This window comes from Notechis scutatus, chromosome 3 (genome assembly GCF_049901735.1).
Source record: "Notechis scutatus isolate UNSWTSFEM ecotype Mainland chromosome 3, rNotScu1.2, whole genome shotgun sequence".
Taxonomy (NCBI): Eukaryota; Metazoa; Chordata; class Lepidosauria; order Squamata; family Elapidae; genus Notechis; species Notechis scutatus.
Genome location: NC_142011.1, coordinates 10,019,199 through 10,038,782, shown reverse-complemented (window position 1 = coordinate 10,038,782; position 19,584 = coordinate 10,019,199). Strand labels below are relative to the sequence as shown.

The window sequence follows — 19,584 nt, the reverse complement described above, 5'->3', positions numbered from 1 at the left end:
GAAATGCGTAGGAGAGAAGTCAAAATCCAGTCCAAAGTTCAGAGAGCCATCACAGGTTTGTCAGACAGTCCAAATGTCAGAGTTTCCTGATTTATGAGCAGAATTCACAGGAACCAGACACCAGAGCAGGAGGTCAGATGGTTGCTTCCAGCAAAGGAACATTTTTTTAGTATTTTAGTATTTATTTAATTTGTCAATCGCTTACAAGATACAGGTACAAGAATAAATATAGTTTTGAATACATGAGATAGATACTTATAAGAAAAATTAAAAAAACAATAGGACAGGAACGGTAGGCACGATTGGTGCGCTTATGCACGCCCCCCTACAGACCTCTTAGGAAAGGGGTGAGGTCAATAGTAGACAGTCTAAGGTTAAAGTTTTTGGGGTTTGGGGAAGAAACCACAGAGTCAGGTAGAGTATTCCAAACATTGACCACTCTGTTGCTGAAGTCATATTTTCTGCAGTCAAGTTTGGTGCAATTAACCTTGAGTTTGTATCTATTGTGTGCTCTTCTATTGTTGTGGTTGACGCTGAAGTATTCATTTGCAGGTAGGACATTGCAACGTAGGATTTTATGTACTATATTTAGATCAGCTCCTTCTTGAATCATAAATTATATTTGATTTAAATTATATTTATAATTATATTTAACTTAAATTATAATTAATTTATTAATTCACTTAAATTATATTTAGAGGGCTCCTTCTTGAATCAGGCTTCAGCCAATTAACTTTGAGTCAGTCACTCCCTTGCTTGGCAAGGAGCTTCACCAAATGTCTTTATTCTGCTTTCTGCTCTATTCACTGAACCCATGCCTCATCATCTGACGGCTCCAGCTGCTCAGACAGTGCCTGTACTTGAGCAGTCTCAAGTGACTCTTGGCTTGGTATCTCCTGAGACTGGCATTCTACAGATTCAGCTGGGTTTTTTCAAAGTCAGTCTGAATCCTGGACTATGACACTTATACGAATGAAGGTAAATATACATGTCCCAGGACAATGTTGCAGCATCCAATCTGAGACAGTCACCAGGACCACAGGCTTATTCTTCCAAGCTTTTGGGCTTAAGCTGGAGCCCATCATCTCCAAAATATGTGCAGTGGGCTGTTCTACATGTTGCATTTATACAGTGCCTGGTTGTGTGTGACTTTTAGTTTTTAATTAGGGGGTTGGTGGCTGGCTATTAAGTTGTTAATTATTTCCTTGTGCTGCTATGCTGTGCCCTCAGCTCCTAAATCAGTGCTCCTATTAACTGGCAAGGGATTCATTCCCCGGGCTTGTCTCATTTTTCTAGCTATTTTTGTCCCTGCTCGGCCAACAACCGTAGTAGTGGCAAAATCAAATGCATGTCCTTGTTTATTGCAATGTGAGGCTAACCAATGATGGCTCACCTTGTCATGTTCAAATGAATCAACCCTATTCTGACTTAATACCATCTCTTGATTTACATGATTTACTAAGTTGGGTTTCTTGTAATATATTAAACCACAGCTCCGCAGAGTCCAGCTCTAAATTAATCAGCTTGCTTGATGCAATAAAGGAGAAGAAAGAGCATTTCAGTAAACTGAGAATGTCAGCTAGAAGAAAGAAAAGGAGGAGGTGTTCTGACCAAGGCTTCTTGAGACAGTAACAATCACACGTTTAGTCCCCAAAACCCTCTTTTTATTTCAAAGGCTGTGAATTATATTCATTCACAGCCCGTAATGAGTCCCAAGGAGTTCGTGAATAGTCCAACAGAAGTCTGCCACAGTTTTTTCGGGATAAGGCTGATAAGCACTGACCTTTATCACCCTTGAAATGCTGCCAACAACTAAATTGCCAATTAGCTGTACAAGGCCAAACGGAGCACAAAGTCAACACAGAGCTTCAGAGTTTAAACAGACCAGAACGAACAAAGTTGCTTCCTGCAAAGGCTCATGTCCCTTTGCTCCTCCTTTGTGGCTTATTGGAGGGGGCCAATCATCTCCAAGCCTTACTCCTGAGACGCCCCTTTTGTCTTAACTGTTCTTGCCTTCTGGCAGCTCTGCACAAGCGCACACTGGGAACAGACTTCCCCTGTTCCTCTGCCTTGCTGATGTCAGATTATGGAGGCTCTGAGTCAGCACATAACTCTCAGATGACCCTGGCCCCATCTCTGTGTCGGACACAGATCCCTCATCCGAGTTTTCCATGATTGACCCCTGTTCCCCCCCGTTGTCCGACTCTGCTGCTAGTTCCGCAGGGTTGACACATGGTTGATTCCATTTGACTGACCACTAAGCTTCCTGGCAGGCAGCTCCTGTATGTCTGAAAGAAGTGGCCAGAGTAAAACAGTACAGCTGGCCCTGACAATAGAGGCAATATTCACCATTGCTTTTAGCCTTACTTCAATTGGATGCAGTGACTGAATCACTCTCCTGAAATTTTCCACTAAACTAAGGGACATGGGAGGCATTCTTTGCAGGAGATTTTTGCAGGGGTAGATCAGCAAGGAAGCTACAGAGGTACGGGAAGATGTGTCACAGAAAGTAACAATGCCACAAAGAGTACTTTTAAAGGACTTGCAGTAATAAAATATGCTTACAATGCTACCCAAAATATCCAAAAGGAATTGTTATGGAAATTTGCAGAAGGGTGACAGGCAATAATTTTGATTGACTGATTATGGGAGATCGAGCCATTGCCAACTCTTCATAAATAGACTTTCTCCTTGTTGATTTGTCCCTAACCTGATCTTTCAGGTCCTCCAATGGCACCTCCATCACCATGGTAACCGAATCCATACTTCAGTAGGTTCTACTGCTTAAGTGGGAAAGAGAGGTCCTTGGCTTGGTTGTTTTCTTGCACTAGGTAACATCATCAGTGCTAGAAGGGAGTGGGATTTGCAGAGAGGAGGAGGAAGAGGAGGAGGGGGAGGGGGGAGGGGAAGGAGGACCTTGGGGTCCTTGGTGCTCTCTGAACTTAATTGTTTTCTTGCAGATGTTTCATTACCCAAACTAGGTAACATCATCAGTGTTAGAAGGGAGTGAGATTTGCAGAGAAGAGGAGGAGGAGGAGGAGGAGGAGGAGGAGGAGGAGGAGGGAGGAGGAGGAGGAGGAGGAGGAGGAGGAGGAGGAGGAGGAGGAGGAGGAGGAGGAGGAGGAGGAGGAGGAGGAGGAGGAGGGTAACTGTGAGGTCCTTGGTGCTCTCTGAGATTGGTTGTTTTCTTGCAGACATTTCATTACCCCACTAGGTAACATCATCACTGTGCATGCATGTTTCAACTCTTGAGCCCCAAATATTCTCTTTTATTAGTAAGGAGAAAAGCTGCAAAAGGAAAGAATCCATAAGACACCACAACTTAAACTGAGTTTTTGTATTCCGTCTGCTTTGGGGGCTTCGATCAGCTTGCCTCTCTAAACAAAAGGATTCAATAATTGCAGTCAGTGTTTACTTAGCTTCTCAAAAAAGACAGTGCTTTGACACAGTCTTGAGATGCTTTGACAAGGATCAGGAAAGGGATGTGTTTAAAAAGAAGTTTAATTGGTCCCACCAAAAGAGCGGGAAAATTACCCCCAGGGATTTTTTTTAAAAAAACCTCTTGAATGTTGAAACAAAGTGATCAGCTCAGGATATTTCTTCCTTCCCTTGACATTCTTACATACAGGTAGCCCTCAAGGTATGACGGATTACTTAATGACTGTTCAAAGTTTCAAAGATAAAGGTAAAGGTTCCCCTTGCACATACGTGCGAATTGTTTCCAGCTCTAGGAGGCGGCGCTCATCTCCATTACAAAGCCAAAGAAGAGCCAGCGCTGTCCAAAGACGTCTCCATGGTCATGTAGCCGGCATGACTAAATTCCGAAGGTACACGGAACGCTGTTATCTTCCCACCAAAGGGGCCCCTATTTTTCTACTTGCATTTTTTACATGCTTTCGAACTGCTAGGTTGGCAGAAGCTGGGACAAGTAATGGGAGCTCACTCCGTTACACGGCACTAGGTATTTGAAGCGCCGCACTGCCAACTTTTCTGATCGACAAGCTCAGCATCTTAGCCATTGAGCCACCACATTCCTATGTTTCAAAGCCCCCAAATTACATACAATTCTATATCTACATTATAATGGCTGCAGCAACCCAATGGTTATTCGACCTTAAAGCCTATGCAGGGGATGATGTAGTGGAATTATGGATTTCAAGTGCAATAAAGAAAATGTTGATTGAATGTTAGAAGGGGCGGAAAAATCTCAGTTGTAGGAACAATCCAGCAGCAGAAACCTGACCTAAAAAAATGATGGTTTCCCTTCAGTGTAGATATAAAAGGAGAGACTTGGAACCATCTCTCGGTGATGGTTTAATATGGTTTTTGTTGGACTTGATCATCTAAAGGAAAATAACCTCCAGTTCTACAGTCCTGTGAAAAATCCCTCACTTCAGAAAGAACAAAAAGCAAATAATAACCCACTCCAAAAACCAACATCATTTTTGATACCTTTTTCGTGCATTTTTTGTGATTGCTTGCCAATAAAATCCTTCGCAGCTGGTACAAAGGGAACCCTTTACATCTGTGAAATGGTTATTCTTCTCTGAGGACATTGTTTTTGCTTCTTTTAAACACCCCTTGAAAGCTGTAAACACTACAAAAAACAGTTTACACATGGGATTTTCCACTATAAAAAACTCAATGTCTCCTTTTTACATCCTGGAGTGAGTAATTATCTCTTCCTCCAATCTTGGAGTTTAGCACTTAGAAACCAGAAAATGAGACTACATCTGTCTCTAATCTACCATTCATCTATCTGTCTATCTACCTATCTATCCATCCATCCCTATCTCTATCTATCTATCCATCCATCCATATCTATCTTCGATCGATCGATCTATATTTATCTATGTGTATTTATCTATCTATCATGTCTGTATATCTATGTATTGGTGTATCTGTGATGACCCAGGGCATGACACAAAAATTACAAAGTCACCAAAGTAGAATAATGCATTAAATCACCTTTATAAGTCACCTTTAATGCTTCCAACTTGGCCCAACGTCCAATTATCCTTGGCTAGATATCAAACTCTCCAAAAAACAATCCATGAAGGGCAGAAATGCAGTCCGAACCCAAAGTAAAGATAATTAGAAATTAAAAAACCAACACAATCCACACTGAAGTAATTAACATGGCAGGCCAGGATGATAAATAGCACATATTCAAAGGATAACGCAGCACCCACAGTTGGGAGAATGCCAAAACCCAGATAAGCCTCGACAAAGATAATGCACGCTTTGCTTCCAGCAAGGTGATGTGCGCAAACACCCTTTATATCCTGTTTTCCCAGCTGCAGCTAATGAAGGGAATCAGGGCCTTTTTCTCCCCCATAACCCACGTTGCTCCCTTATCCGTTCCTCCCTGCATGCCCTAGGATGAAGAAGGGGTGGCCCTGGGTCTTCCTCTGAATGCCCAACCGGACTGTGCCCTTCCCCCATTTCTTCCACAGCCACCAGAGCCACACTCCCACTCCCTGTCAGCTGCTCAATCTCCCCCTCAGAATCAGACTCCAGCAAGGGCATGACAGTATCTATCTATCCATCTATCTCTATCATCTATCTATCTATCTATCTATCTATCTATCTATCTATCTATCTATCTATCTATCTATCCTATATCTAATTTATATGGCTGCCCATCTCATACTTTAGGTGATCCAGGAGTTTTGGGGACTCCATCATTAGATGTTTTTAAGGGGGAAAAAACAGGCAACCATTTTTCCAGAATGGTATAAGGATTCCTGCCTTGGGCAGAGGGTTGGACTAAAAGACCTCGAGATCTTTTCCAGCTCTATGAATCGATGAAAAATATTTATTTTTAATGAGGGAGCTAGATGCACACTAACTCTGATGAAAAGCAATCGTGTAGTTATTTTCCTTCAATCTTCCAGAAGAGCATTATAAAGGGCTAGTTCCCTCTGATCCGGAAAGTAAGATATTTCAGAAAATAAAGTAAAACCAACCACTGAACTAAAAGGAGTGTGCGTGGAGTGGGGGGGGGGGAGAAATATAGTATTGTTCAATTTTCTTAACAGTAGGCAAATACCATGTCTCATTTATATAGCTCTTACGAAATGGGAGGAAAAGGTATGTAATTCTGGTTTGCAGAATTAAAAAAGCAGTAGTAATGGTTTTCTGTCCGTAAAAATAAAGGCTATCTAATTTCTTGGCACCGGAGTTATAGGTGAACGTGGGTGGCTGGAGAAGCAATGGAAGTTTACTGGTTGGTTATTTTATAAAGACTAGCAATAACTTGTGTCCCGGGGAAGTAATTGCATCTCACACATACTTGCAGCGAAGTGTCTGAATTGCTTTTCAGCTCCGGTGAACCTCAGCACGCTCGTAGGGTAAGAATCAGATAGTAGCACAGTTTGTCTTGCTCGCTAGCAGCCACCGTAAGAGAGGAGGGAAATTTAGTACGCCTAACTTCGATGAGTAAAGCCCAACTGGGATTCACCCCGTGGACTGCTAAGCACATCCACTAAATGTTTCAGCAGGCTAAATGTTTGGCCACATAGGCAATTATTTCCGAACAATAAGATGCTGGGATTGTTGCACAGGTCTCTGTAGGCCTAAATGTCTGTGGAGATTCTCAGTCATCCAGGTCATGATTGTCCCAAAAGTGTTTTTCAAAAGGCAGCCAGACTTGGGTTTTTCCTTGAAGACATTCCGCTTCTCATCCAAGAAGCTTCTTCAGTTGTGACTGAATGGTGGTCGATTGAAGGATTTATATTCCTAGCAGTCATCTGGTCGTTAGCATTCTTTCTGAGAGTTGTTGAGGCCACTTGGAGGTTTATCTGTGCCCTTGGGGTCACCTGAATGGTGCAAATGAGTGTGGGGCCTTCTTAGAACTGTTGAAAGGAGATAGATGATGTCATATTCCTCCCCTTCTGTTGAGGGAGGGCTGTTCAGTTTTAATATAGATGGCCTCTTTGACCTCTCTTTCAAACCAGCAGTTCTCTCTGTCCAGAATGTTTAGAATAGAATAGAATAGAATAGAATAGAATAGAATAGAATAGAATAGAATAGAATAGAATAGAATAGAAGAGTTGGAAGGGACCTTGGAGGTCTTCTAGTCCAACCCTCTGCTTAGGCAGAAACCCTACACCACCTCAGACATATGGTTATCCAACATCTTTTTAAAACTTCGTTGGAGCATTCACAACTTCTGGAGGCAAGTCATTCCACTGATTAATTGTTTTGTCAGGAAATTTCTCCTTGGTTCTAGGTTGCTTTCTCTCCTTGATTAATTTCCATCTGATGCTTCTTGTCCTGCCCTCGAGTGCTTTGGAGAATAGCTTGACTCCCTCTTCTTTGTGGCAGCCCTTAAGATATTAGAAGACTGCTATCATGTCATCCCTAGTCCTTCTTTTCATCAGATTAGACATACCCAGTCCCAGCTGTTTTAGCCTCCAGTCCCCTAATCATTTTTGTTGCTCTTCTCTGCACTCTTTCTAGAGTTTCAATATTTGTTTATATCGTGGCAACCAAAACTGGATGTAGTATTCCAAGGGTGGCCTTACCAAGGCATTATAAAGTGGTGTTAACACTTCTCGTGATCTTGATTCTATACCTCTGTTTATGTAGCCTAGAATTGTGTTGGCTTTTTTGGCTGCTGCACAGTGCTGGCTCATATATAAATGGTTGTCCCCTAGGACTCCAAGTTCCCTCTCACACAATTGAATATTACTCTTACTAATACACTATTGAGTATTACTACTAGTATTAGTAGTAATTCAGTAATATTACTGTTACCACTACTATTGCTGCCTTCAAAAGTGTGACTTCAGTCTTTCAGATGCAGATGGACTGATAAATCTTGTCTTGATGTGTTTGTTTCCCCTATGCTGTGCCATGCGTTTGTGAAACGGTTGTTTTGTTTCTCCAATGCACAAATCTGCACATGGCTCACTGCATTGTACTGTGTATATCACAGTAGGCTGATTGCCAATAGCAAACACGTTGTTCACTTCTCCAAACAAGGAACTACCTAGTTGTTTAAGCCAAGGGCTGGAGACTCGTAGCAGAAAAAGATGCCGTTTGATGAATTTTAACAGAAGTTTCAATAGGGGATTCCTGCAAGCCACACCCCTTTTGCCCATGGATTAATATCATACGGATGTTTCAAAGGGTTTTCCGATTGATTCTGAGGTAATTGATGTGTTCTGTTTTTCATTGTCTGGTTGTTTATAACCTGAAAGTAGGCCACGGAAGGAAAATATTTCAGCGCGGCCTTGGTGATTTGGTCAGAAAAAGGGCCCTCTAAAATAGTTTACCCATGTTTAACAGTTTGGGAGATATGCAATAAAGAGGCCCAATATTGTAAATGTTCCAGAAGGTCCCGTGGTCATTCATCCTCAATGCCCTCTTTCCTGTGATGTTACAGTTCATTTCATGACTCTGCCGTGACCATAAAACATTCTGGAATTGCTCTTGCAGTTTACGGCATATCTGAAGCCCTTACTTAATTCTTTTCCATCATGAGAAAAATGCTATTCATCTAACCACTGATGTATTTTAAAGCTTAGAGAACACAGAGGAGTAAGCAGTTGTCAATAAGATTTAAGCTGCCCAAAGAGCTAAAAAACGTGAAATATTGTGAGGTTTTAATAAAATAACCTATTACACCTGTCAAGACATGAACAGTTCTTTATTGGACTATGCTGTAAAATATAAGGTGGATGGGATTGATTTAATAGAGTTGTATGCAGCTTTTCTGGTTTCTAGAATTCATGGGATGCTATTCTGGCAGAGCCATTCTGAAATTAATGGTATTTAAATCTGCCAGTGTGGCTCATTATTTCTTCACTGGTTTCAGTGGCACTCTCGTTACTAATTTGGCTGAATATTATTTCTTCATAAATAACAATACCAGTTTTGAAATGGTTGCATTAAACAGAAAATGAAAAAAGTGAAATAATAAATGAAATACCAGATGATTTGGTGGATGGCAATTTAAAGATGCTTTTGGCTCTTACAAGGGGAACAAGGAGAGGAGGAGGAGGAGGAGGAGGAGGAGGAGGAGGAGGAGGAGGAGGAGGAGGAGGAGGGGTCCTTGATGTTCTCTGACCTTGGTTGTTTTCTTCCATATGTTTCATTATCCAACTAGGCAGGGCAGGCAGAAAGGAAGGAAGGCAGGCAGGAAGGAAGGAAACCAGGCAGGAAAGCAAGAAGAGAGGGAGGGAGGTTGGTTACTACCCTAGAAGGCAAAAATAAAAAATTGAAGCAAACTTGAAAAGTGGGAGAAATGGTATTAATTTCATACAGACAATGTAAAATTCTTCATTTAGTAACTTAGAAGAAATGCACTGTCCTGGAATACTATGTTAATGGGTTGGTCATGATGCCCGTGGAAAAGATCTTGGAGTAGTAGATGAAGGTAGAATAAATATGTGCCAGGGGTCCAACAAATCCACCCTCATTCAAATCAGAGTTTAAAAAAAATTGATTTATTAGAAGTGGCCATGTTGGTGTTAGCTGGATGCAGCCGACACTAAAATACATCATTCATTTCCTCTTTGACCCTGGTCTTTCCCCCATCCCATGGATGTAAATTCTCTAATGGGACACATCCATAGCCAAGAGTCATCAATGATGCTTTCCAGTAATAGTCTTTCCCACCACAACTTTGGGCTGCCAAGGCGATTATCTGAGGCACTTGAGGAATGCACTGTTTTCCTCCACTCCCTTTCTGCTGGCAGCTAAAAGGACCAAAGGAGTATCTTTTAATTGATATTGAGTCTGCAATGTACAGATAGTCCTCAATATACAACCACAATTGAGCCTAATTTTTTTTGTTACTAAGCAAAACATTTAAAAGTCCAGGGTTGAAACTTAAGGTTGTTGGTTTTTTTTTTTACAAGACACATCAAAGTCTCCCTCCTTGCTGTAGTTTCTCCATTGGATGGGGTACGTGAGGCTTTGGGGCATGTATCTATATCCATGGATTTCTTAAGAAATGGGATACAAAGAATTTGGGATCAAAAACCAATAAAAGTAAGTGGAAGTGATGCACACAAATTCATATGTCCTATTGCAACAAATCCTTAGAAACCTATTTGTGAGGTGAACAATTTTTTTAAGCAAAGCAGAGCAATTTGGAGAACATTAATGCACTGAGACAAAATTTCAGGTGCTAAGATCAAAGAGAAATTTTGCTGGAGGGGTCTGAATGGATATACAGGCAGAGTTTATTGATTTTTTTTTATATTTACTGATTGTTAAACACCAAAAAGCAGATCCCAAATATTTTATTGGGTACTGGTCTCAAACTTTGATAATTTTTAGCAGTCAATCTCTAGAAGGATTGTGTGACATGGATTTTAGCAACTGTTTAAATTATATTCCAAAGTAATTGGATTAAGGTTATTTAAATTAGTTTCAAAACAGTTTAAAATTGCACTGCAGATTTATGAGTCAAATGAGCCTGCATGGAAGAGATTTTGACTGTATTTGATGCCAAGGTATGTTCTATTAGATTTAATCCCAATTTCATCCCTTTGGGTTCCAAACCTCATCCTACCTCCCTGTCCAAAATATGTGTTGGATTTTATAAACACTAGATTTTTATAACCACTACGCTAATTTGATCAATGCTAATCTTCCAGGGCATGAAGTAATTAAATCACTCAGTCCTGAAACCTGTCATTAAATCTTTTTTTTTAAAGCAGCTTTTTTAGACAAGGTGCAATAAATTGAGTTATAGGTAGCTGAGATTAGTAAATAAAAAAAGAAGAGTGAACCAGTAGCTGTGACTCAGAAATTACGAATATTGTAAAATTCTGCCTTACTTTTTGTTTGTTTGTAAAAAAATTTAATCTCAACTTTATTGTTTTTATAAATAACTCAAGATCATAATCAGAGGTGGGCTGCTGCCAGTTCGCACCGGTTCAAGCGAACCAGTAGTTAAGATTCTGCACAGTTCGGTAAACCAGTAAATCCGCCCACTGGCTGACCCCCCCGCTTCTTTTTGGCCTGTTTTCTGTGCCATTTTTCAGGCCATTTTGGACTGTTTTTCAGGCTAAAAAGGGCCCCCAAAATGGCCTGAAAACAGCCCAAAAAACAGCCTGAAAACGCCCAAAGATGGCCAAAAATCAGGCCAAAAAAGCAGTAGGGGTGGGGCCAGCCAGAGGTGGAATTAGCCACAACCAGTTGAATCCTACCTCTGCCTTTGAAGCGAGTGGTCAGGAGGCAGGGCTGGGTGTGATGAGTGATGTCATCCACCCAGTCACATGACCAACTGGCCATGCCTATCCAGCCAGAGAACTGGTTGTTAAGTTATTCCAATCCCACCACTGTTCATAATGCTCCTATTTCTCCTCAACCTCCTATTTTTCCCACAGCAACAACCCTGTGAGGAAGGTTGGACTGAGAGGGAAGGACTGGCTTTCATGTCTAAGGCAGGACTAGAACTCACTGTCTCCTGGTAATTGGCCCAACGGATTGACCCAAAGTCACCCAGCCAGCTTCCATGCCTAAGGCGGGACTAGAACTCCCCATCTCCTGGTGATTGATTCCAAGCACCCAGCCAGTTTTCATACCTATGGCAGGACTAAAACTGACTGTCTGGCTATATCGATCTATCTATCACTGTCTTTCTATCCACCTATCTATTGATCTAGCTCTATCTATCTGTCTGTCTATCATCTTTCTATCTATCTATCTATCTATCTATCTATCATCTATCTATCTATCATGTCAGACTTGATCTATCTATCTATCTATCATATCAGACTTGAAATTCTAGAACTAGAAAACCTTGAATTACGCCGTCTTCGGTCTGATTTAAGCATGGTATATAAAATCATACATTGCAATGTCCTACCTGTCAATGAATACCTCAGCTTCAACCATAACAACACAAGAGCACACAAGAGATACAAACTCAAAGTTAACCGCACCAAACTTGATTGCAGGAAATACGACTTCAGCAATAGAGTGGACAATGTCTGGAATACTCTACCCGACTCTGTAGTTTCTTCCCCAAACCCCAAAAACTTTAACCTTAGACTGTCTACTATTGACCTCACCCCTTTCCTAAGAGGTCTGTAGGGGGCGTGCATAAGCGCACCAACGTGCCTACCATCCCTGTCCTATTGTTTCTTTTATTTTTCTTATATATACCCATTTCATGTATTCACAACTATGTATGCACTTATACTTATTATCTTGTAAACAATTGGCAAATCAAATAAATAAATAAATAAATAAATAAATAAATAAATAAATAAATAAATAAATAAATAAATAAATGTGTCTATGTATTGGTGTATTAATCTGTCTACCTCTCCATCTATCTATAATCTATCTATCTATCTATCCTAGCTAGCTTTCTATCCATCCATCCTCCAAGAGCTGACACCAAGTTGATGGCGCGTAATCAACCAACCAATCGATAAGCTTTTCTAGGCCTGCTTGTACTCTTGTCAAGAATTACTTATTTTTCTTTCTTTTTTTCCTGCTTCCCCTACCTTTGGAAAATGGAGAAAAAGTACAGTCTTTTTAAATGTCGAAGTCTTATAAAACTTTTCTATGGGTCAAGCTTCAAACGATTTTTTCCTCCTCCTGACAATAAGGAACACTATTACTGCAAGAACTCTCAAACTGGAGGCTGTCATCTTTCAGGCAAACAAAATACAGTTGTGACATTTTTGTCAATCTCCCAGCTTTGATCATTTTTTTCCTCCTTTAAAGATGGATATACTGCATTCTTTTCCGCAACTAGAGCTGTTGTTAAGTTCTGAAGAATAATTTATGAAGTTCTTGGTGAGACGGCTTCATTTACTTGCTCGGGGGAAAAATGTGTAGGTTGATTTTTGCAGTGTTTGGATGATATGGGTGAGAAAGATTACCATTTCTCTGATTAGGTGACCTTTTGCGACCTTTTGATAAGCAAAGTTACAACAGCACTGAAAAAAGTGACTGATCATAGTTTTTCACGCTTACAACTTGTCAGCCTTGGAAGCCATTTTTTTACTTGGAAGCTTCCAGTCTGCCACTTTCAGTGCCTGGGAATTTGGGAGGGGGAATTTCATTGTTGAGGTAGAAGATTAGACACAACAACATTCTTTCTCAGAGAGTCAAGGACATGTTGCCCTGCACCTGGAGGGGAGTGACTGGAGGGATGTCTCCAGTGGGGATGAAGATTTGATTGGACCATGTGATGGACTGAGGGATGCAAGGGATGGATCTTTGATTTTCTTTTGGGAAGGGAAAACCTGGAACTTTTAGATTCGGATTTTCCCAGATGTGCCAATATGACAACTCTAATAAAATGGAACTTCAAGGAAATGCTTGTCTCGGAGTTCCTTGGTTTGGAGTTGATTAGTTGGAACACTGACAAAAACCATTGAAGCAACCCCCCATGATATGGTGATCAGAATTTGGAAACATGGCAACTGATTCATACTTATGACAATTGCAGTGTCCTGAGCTCATGTGATCAACTTTTACCACCTTCCGACAAGCAAAGACAATGGGAAAACCAGACTCACTTTGCAGCTGTGTTACTAGCGTAACAACTGCAAAGATTCACTTAACAACTGTGGTAAGGAAAGGTAATAAAATGGAGCAAAACTCACTGAACAACTATGTTGTATAGCAATGAAAATGTTGGGCTCAACTGCAGTAGTGGGATTCAAATAATTTAACAACCCGTTCTCTACCCTAATGATTTCTTTCAAAACCAGTTCACCAAACTGCTCAGAAACTTAACAATTGGTTTCCCCGAAGTGGTGCAAACTGGCTGAATCCCACCACTGCTCAACTGTGCTTGTAGGTCAAGGACTACTTGTACAACTGGTTTGTTGTGGTTCGCCGGCAGCCAGTGCAGACGGCAGCGGAATCGGACAGTGGGGAAGAATGGGGATCAGTCCGGGAGTCTGGACAGGACTCGGACAGGGGTCCTGCATCTGATGCACAGATGGGGCCAGGACCTTCTGGGAGTGGGGTGCTGCTTCTGGAGCCTTTGGAGTCTGGCAGCAGCGAGGCAGAGGACCCAGGAGAGCCTGTTCCCAGTGTGCATGTGTGCAGAGCTGCTAGAAGGCGAGAGCAGCTGAAACAAAAGGGGCAACTCGGGAGTAAGGCTGTGAGGTGATTGCCCCTCCCATAAGGTATAAAAGTCAGGCCAAGATGATGAAACCTTTGCAGGAAGCAAAGTAGTTTGATTGGTTCAGAGTCATCTGTGAAGTTCTTTGTACTTTGGTTGGGTTTTTTGTACTTTGGTTGGTTTCTTTTCTAATACATTTGACCTCCAAGATCCCTGTCAACTCTGTTTTTCTGTAGTGCTGTTATTCTGTTCTGTTATTTTGTTTCGGTAACTCCTGAACAAGATTAAAAAGCAATCAAGGCAGAATGAAGAATAAGCATCTTTAAAGATGGCCAATATAAGATCAGATCTTTTCCTTTAAAATTTTCACTAGATCACTTTCAGAGCAGGTGGGTTGCCAATGTAGAGTCTCCCACCATGACATCTATAAGACCCCTTTAAGTGATATCTTTAAGGCCCTTATTAAAGACTTTTAAGAAATGGATTAGAAACACCTGCAATTTCTGAGATCACAAATCCAATTAGATTTGAGGCCTGCTGCAGTCCAAAACTTCAAGATTTGGGGTGGAAAAATCAAACTGGTGACATCTGAGTCATTTTAAAACATTTTTAAAATGCAGAGAAGGGCAACAAAGGGGATTAGGGGATTGGAGGCTAAAACATAAAGAACAGTTGCTGGAATTGGGTATGTCTAGTTTAAGGAAAAGAAGGACTTGGGGTGACATGAGAACAGTCTTCCAATATTTGAGGGATTTGCACAAAGAAGTGGGGATCAGGCTATTCTCCAAAGCACCTGGAGGCAGGACAAGAAGAAATGGATGGAAACTAATCAAGGAGAGATCCAACCTAGAACTAAGGAGGAATTTCCTGACAGTGAGAACAATTGATTAATGCAAGGGTCTTCAAACTTGGCAAGTTTAAGACTTGTGGACTTCAACTCCCACAAATCCTGAGCTCAACATGACTGGAGGAGGAATTCTGGGAGTTGAAGTCCACAAGTCTTAAAGCTGTCAGGTTTGAAGACCCCTGAATTAATGGAATAGCTTGCCTCCAGAAGTTGTGAATTCTCCATCACTGGGGGCTTTTAAGAAGAGATTGGAAAACCATTTGTCTGAAATGCTGTAGGGTTTCCTGCCCTAGCAGGAGGTTGGATTAGAAGACCTCCAAGGTCCCTTCTAACTCCTTTATTCTGTTCTGTTAATTTTGCTCTTATAATTTTATCTTGATGCCTATATACCCTCAACTGATGTGTCTATGAAATCCTCAGCTGTCTTGAATTGAAATGAACTTTATTTATTCGTTCTAAAAAGCAACAAAAATATAAATGCCATAAAGCCTGAGTTTCTGGCTTTTTAATTTTATTTTCAAGAATGCCTCTTAGCTCCAGGACATTCTTAGAACTTGTTATAGGAAGCATCCCAGGAGAATGTTGGAGAGTGGAAACATTCACCAATTTTTCCTTTGGTAAATGAGCATTGTGAACCTGGGCATTTCTACCTTGGCACGGTTAGATGCCATGAGAGCATCTCAAAGTTACCCCTGTGGTCAAAAGATTTCTCCATCCCTGGATTCAACTATACTTTGTTACTTGGTATAAATAATTCCCTATCCAGATAAAGTATATTTATTTATGTATGGCTGAGACATAGAAGCTCACAACTCCAAAATTATTCTGGGAGGCTTACAGCAAGCTAAGTCAAAACAGGAAAGAAAAACAAGAACAAGATAACAAAAAAAATGCTGTGCATCTGAAGAACCCACACTAACAAAACCTATAAGGTTCTACAAACTGTCTCCCAAAGTTTGGGACAACAACCAGGTTTTTCATTGGGGTAGACATCACAACAGGTAGATGCATTGACATCAGGGGTGGGATTCAGCCGGTTTGGGCTGGTTTGGGCAAACCAGATGTTAAATTTACATCTGGTTCACCGAATTGATAGTTGAACCGACCGGCTGGCCCCGCTCACCCCGGTCCTCCCCTCCCAGGAGTCTCCACACAACCCATTTTGGATGCAGGTAAGTGCAGGTTCCGTGCGGAGGCTCTGGGAGAGTGGAAAACGGCCTTCCTGGAAGTTCTGGAAGTCCGGAAACGGGCATGTTTCCAGCTTCTGGAGAGCCTCCAGAGCCCGGGAGAGGCCATTTTCACTGTCCCAGAGGCCCGAGGGAAGCCTCCGGACTAGTGGTGGGTTTCAAATTTTTTTACTACCGGTTCTGTGGGTGTGGCTTGGTGGGCGTGGTAGGGGAAGGATACTGTAAAATCTCCAGTCAGAGGTGGTATTTGCTGGTTCTCTGAACCACTCAAAATTTCCGGTACCGGTTCTCCAGAACTGGTCAGAACCTGCTGAATACCACCTCTGCTCCAGACTCTGGGGAAGGCGAAAAACGACCCTCCCGGAAGTTCTTGTAGGCCACGCCTACCATGGCCACACCCACCCAGCAACCAAGCAGAGAACTTTTGAATTCCACCCCGATCGACATTCAATTTAGCAATGAACATTTCCATTATCATTATTGTATGAATTTGTCTGGGGTGGCAATAGGAATCCTTCACCCTCCCTCTGCTACAGGAGCAAGCCTAGTGAAATATTTAATTTTACTGTGAATTTAGTCCAACTCAAGAACCTTCCAAGAACATTCAGTGCGAGGAGGAGTTTTAGAGACCAAAATCATTGCTTGGATGTAGCTTAATTTTTTCTTCTTCTATTTTTTATGATGAAGTCATTACCTTCCCTCATTTTTGCCTGAGTTTAGTTCCCCTCTCTCTGGCTCCTGAGATATGTCAGCTATGGATCCTGGTGACTTTTTTCAGCTACTGGTAGGGCCTAACCCGGATCAAACTGGCACCGCTAGGTGTTCTGACCCACGGCCTTTTCCAACAAATCAAACACAAGCCAAATAGAACAGAAACCTTGTAATGTTTCTGCAAAATAATTAGCTGTGATAAGCACAAGCCTTGCCAAACTGTGCAAGACTTGCCAAAAGATAACAGACAAGTAATAATTTGCAATACAAGAATCTTTAAATACAAACTCAGGATACTGGAATGTCCACGAAGCTGGAGTTTCAAAACGTCTTTGCCTTCTGCAAAGTTCCTTTCACAGCTGGCTTTTATCTTCTTGAAGGAGGGGCCATTACCTTGCAGCCTTACTCTTGAGTCACCCATGCTGTTGTAGCTGCTCTTTCCTCCAAGGAATCCTGTGTGCACACGCACTTGGCAAAGGCTCCTCGGGAACCTCCTCATCACTACTGCCAGCCCCCACAATTTCTGAAGGCAGCAGTCCATTCCCTAATGGTCCTGTCCCCTCATCTGAGTCCTCACTCTCCTCAGCTGTCCGCATCTGCTGCCGGCTAACCACAACACTAGGCATGTTAGAACCAGAAGCTTGGGACAGACTGACAACTGAAGGCACCAAGCTCGAAACTGGGAAACCGTGAGTTCTACACTCTCTTTAAGTGTAGAACTGACTGGCCTGAAAGCCAGTCAGGTGACTTTGGGCCAATCACCAGGAGACGGTGAGTTCTAGTTCCACTTTAGGCATGAAAGCTAAGGGAGTCAGTCCATCTCCCTCAACTGAACTGACCTCACAGAATAACAATACAGAATAACAGAGGTGGAAGGGACCTTGAAGGTCTTCTAGTCCAACCCCCTGCTCAGGCAGGAAGCCCTATAGCATTTCAGACAAATGATTGTCCAGTCTCTTCTAAAAATTTCCAGTGTTGATGTTGGAGCATTCACAACTCCTAGAGACAAGCCGTTTCACTGATTAATTGTTCTAACTATCAAGAAATTTCTCCTGAATTCCAGGTTGCTTCTCTCCTGGTTGGTTTCCATCCATTGCTTCTTGTCCTGCCTTTGGGTGCTTTGGAGAATAGATTGAACCCATCTTCTTTGTGACAGCCTGTCAAATATTGGAACACATCATATCACCCCCCTAGTCCTTTTCATTAAACTAGATATACCCAATTCCAAATTGTTGGATTGTTGTGTGGAAAATAGGAGGAAGAAGAAATATTAGTTATCATTACGCATGTTCACCACCTTACAAAGTAATAAAGGTGGGACAAAAATGAATTAAATATTAAATAAATTCATTCCCACAACAGATGTCAACAGAGCTGGGATATAATCTTTTGGGCCTCCATTAGCTAGTCAGTGATACCCACTTGTGATACTGGACAGCAAGGGGAAAAGACTTTCAACTTCACTTGCTTCTTGAAGAGTTTTATTGTGGTATTTTGTTGTCCTGCTTTACTGTAGCATCTCAGTGATTTAATTATATCGTTTTATTGTAAGTTTCCTTACATTGAGCATTGGTGACATTCCAAGATTTCAGCAGCTGCCCAAGAAGCAGGACAGCAAGTGGAAAAGATTTATGTTTCCCTAGGCTTTCAAATCAATCATATATTATTTTATGATTCTACTGTACAGTTTTATGGTGCCATTTATTATGTTGCAGGGTTTTATTGTAAAGTTTTACTGATTTAATAGCTGTGCTTTTCTGTGGTCTGTTTATTTATTTATGTGTTCGATGCAGTGAGTTCTGACAAAGATTTGGGGCTCTAGAAACTACTTGGGAGGAGAACATTTTAACAGAAAGCAGAAATGAATTTTTGTCATTTCCCTGTGAATTCATAGACATATTCATCTCATTTCCGAGCAACCACATGGAAGTGATGGGCCACTGTTTTCATCACAGAGTTTCTTTGACTTCTTAAACTATCTGTAGTCTACAAATCACCTAGTGGTCTCTCATTCGTGTTCTAGCACATTCCAAGCCTGCTTAGTTTTTGAAGATCAGCCAAACTATGTGATCCTACCCTGGGAATAAAATACAGGTAGTCCTCCAGTTACCACATTTCATTTAGTGACCATTTGAAGTTACAACGGCACTGAAAAAAGTGACTTATGACTGTTCATATTCCTCTGCATGAACAGAGGGATAGAATCAAGATCACATGAAGTGTTCATACCGCTTTATAATGCCTTGGTAAGGCCACACTTGGAATACTGCATCCAGTTTTGGTCGCCATGATGTAAAAAAGATGTTGAAACTCTAGAACAGGGGTCTCCAACATTGGCAACTTTAAGACTTGTCGACTTTAATTCCCAGAATTCCCACTAACCTGCTTTCCAGCTCCATTCTCCTGTGTCAGGGTTCCAGCAATCGCTCTGATTAAATAATGATTCTTGAGCCAAACTTCAAAAAACTTCAAAGAATTCATTAGGAGCGACATACTGGCATGACCTGTATGAAGCTGATTCTGGCATACGTAACTATAGTCACCCCCTCGCCCCTGGGTGTGCCATAAATCAGTTTCTCCAATTAAGCACTACATGGGCTAGGTGTCATCCATCATGTTCTCCAATTAAAGGTTTTCATGAGCAAAAGCTCCAGTAGCTCAGCTACAATCTTTTCTAAGATAAGTTGGAATGTGCTTCCAACTTTGCTGGCTGAGGAAATCTGGGAGTTGAAGTCTACAAGTCTTAAAAGTTGCCAAGGTTGGAGACCCCTGTTCTAGAAAGAGGG

The 19,584-nt window shown here is 41.5% G+C and overlaps 1 protein-coding gene across 1 annotated transcript in view; it reads left to right on the top strand.

Moving 5' to 3' along the window:
• Positions 1-19,584, top strand: part of NTSR1 (neurotensin receptor 1) — a 167,947-nt gene that overhangs the window by 131,354 nt on the left and 17,009 nt on the right. The gene's annotated exons all lie outside the window — the stretch shown is intronic.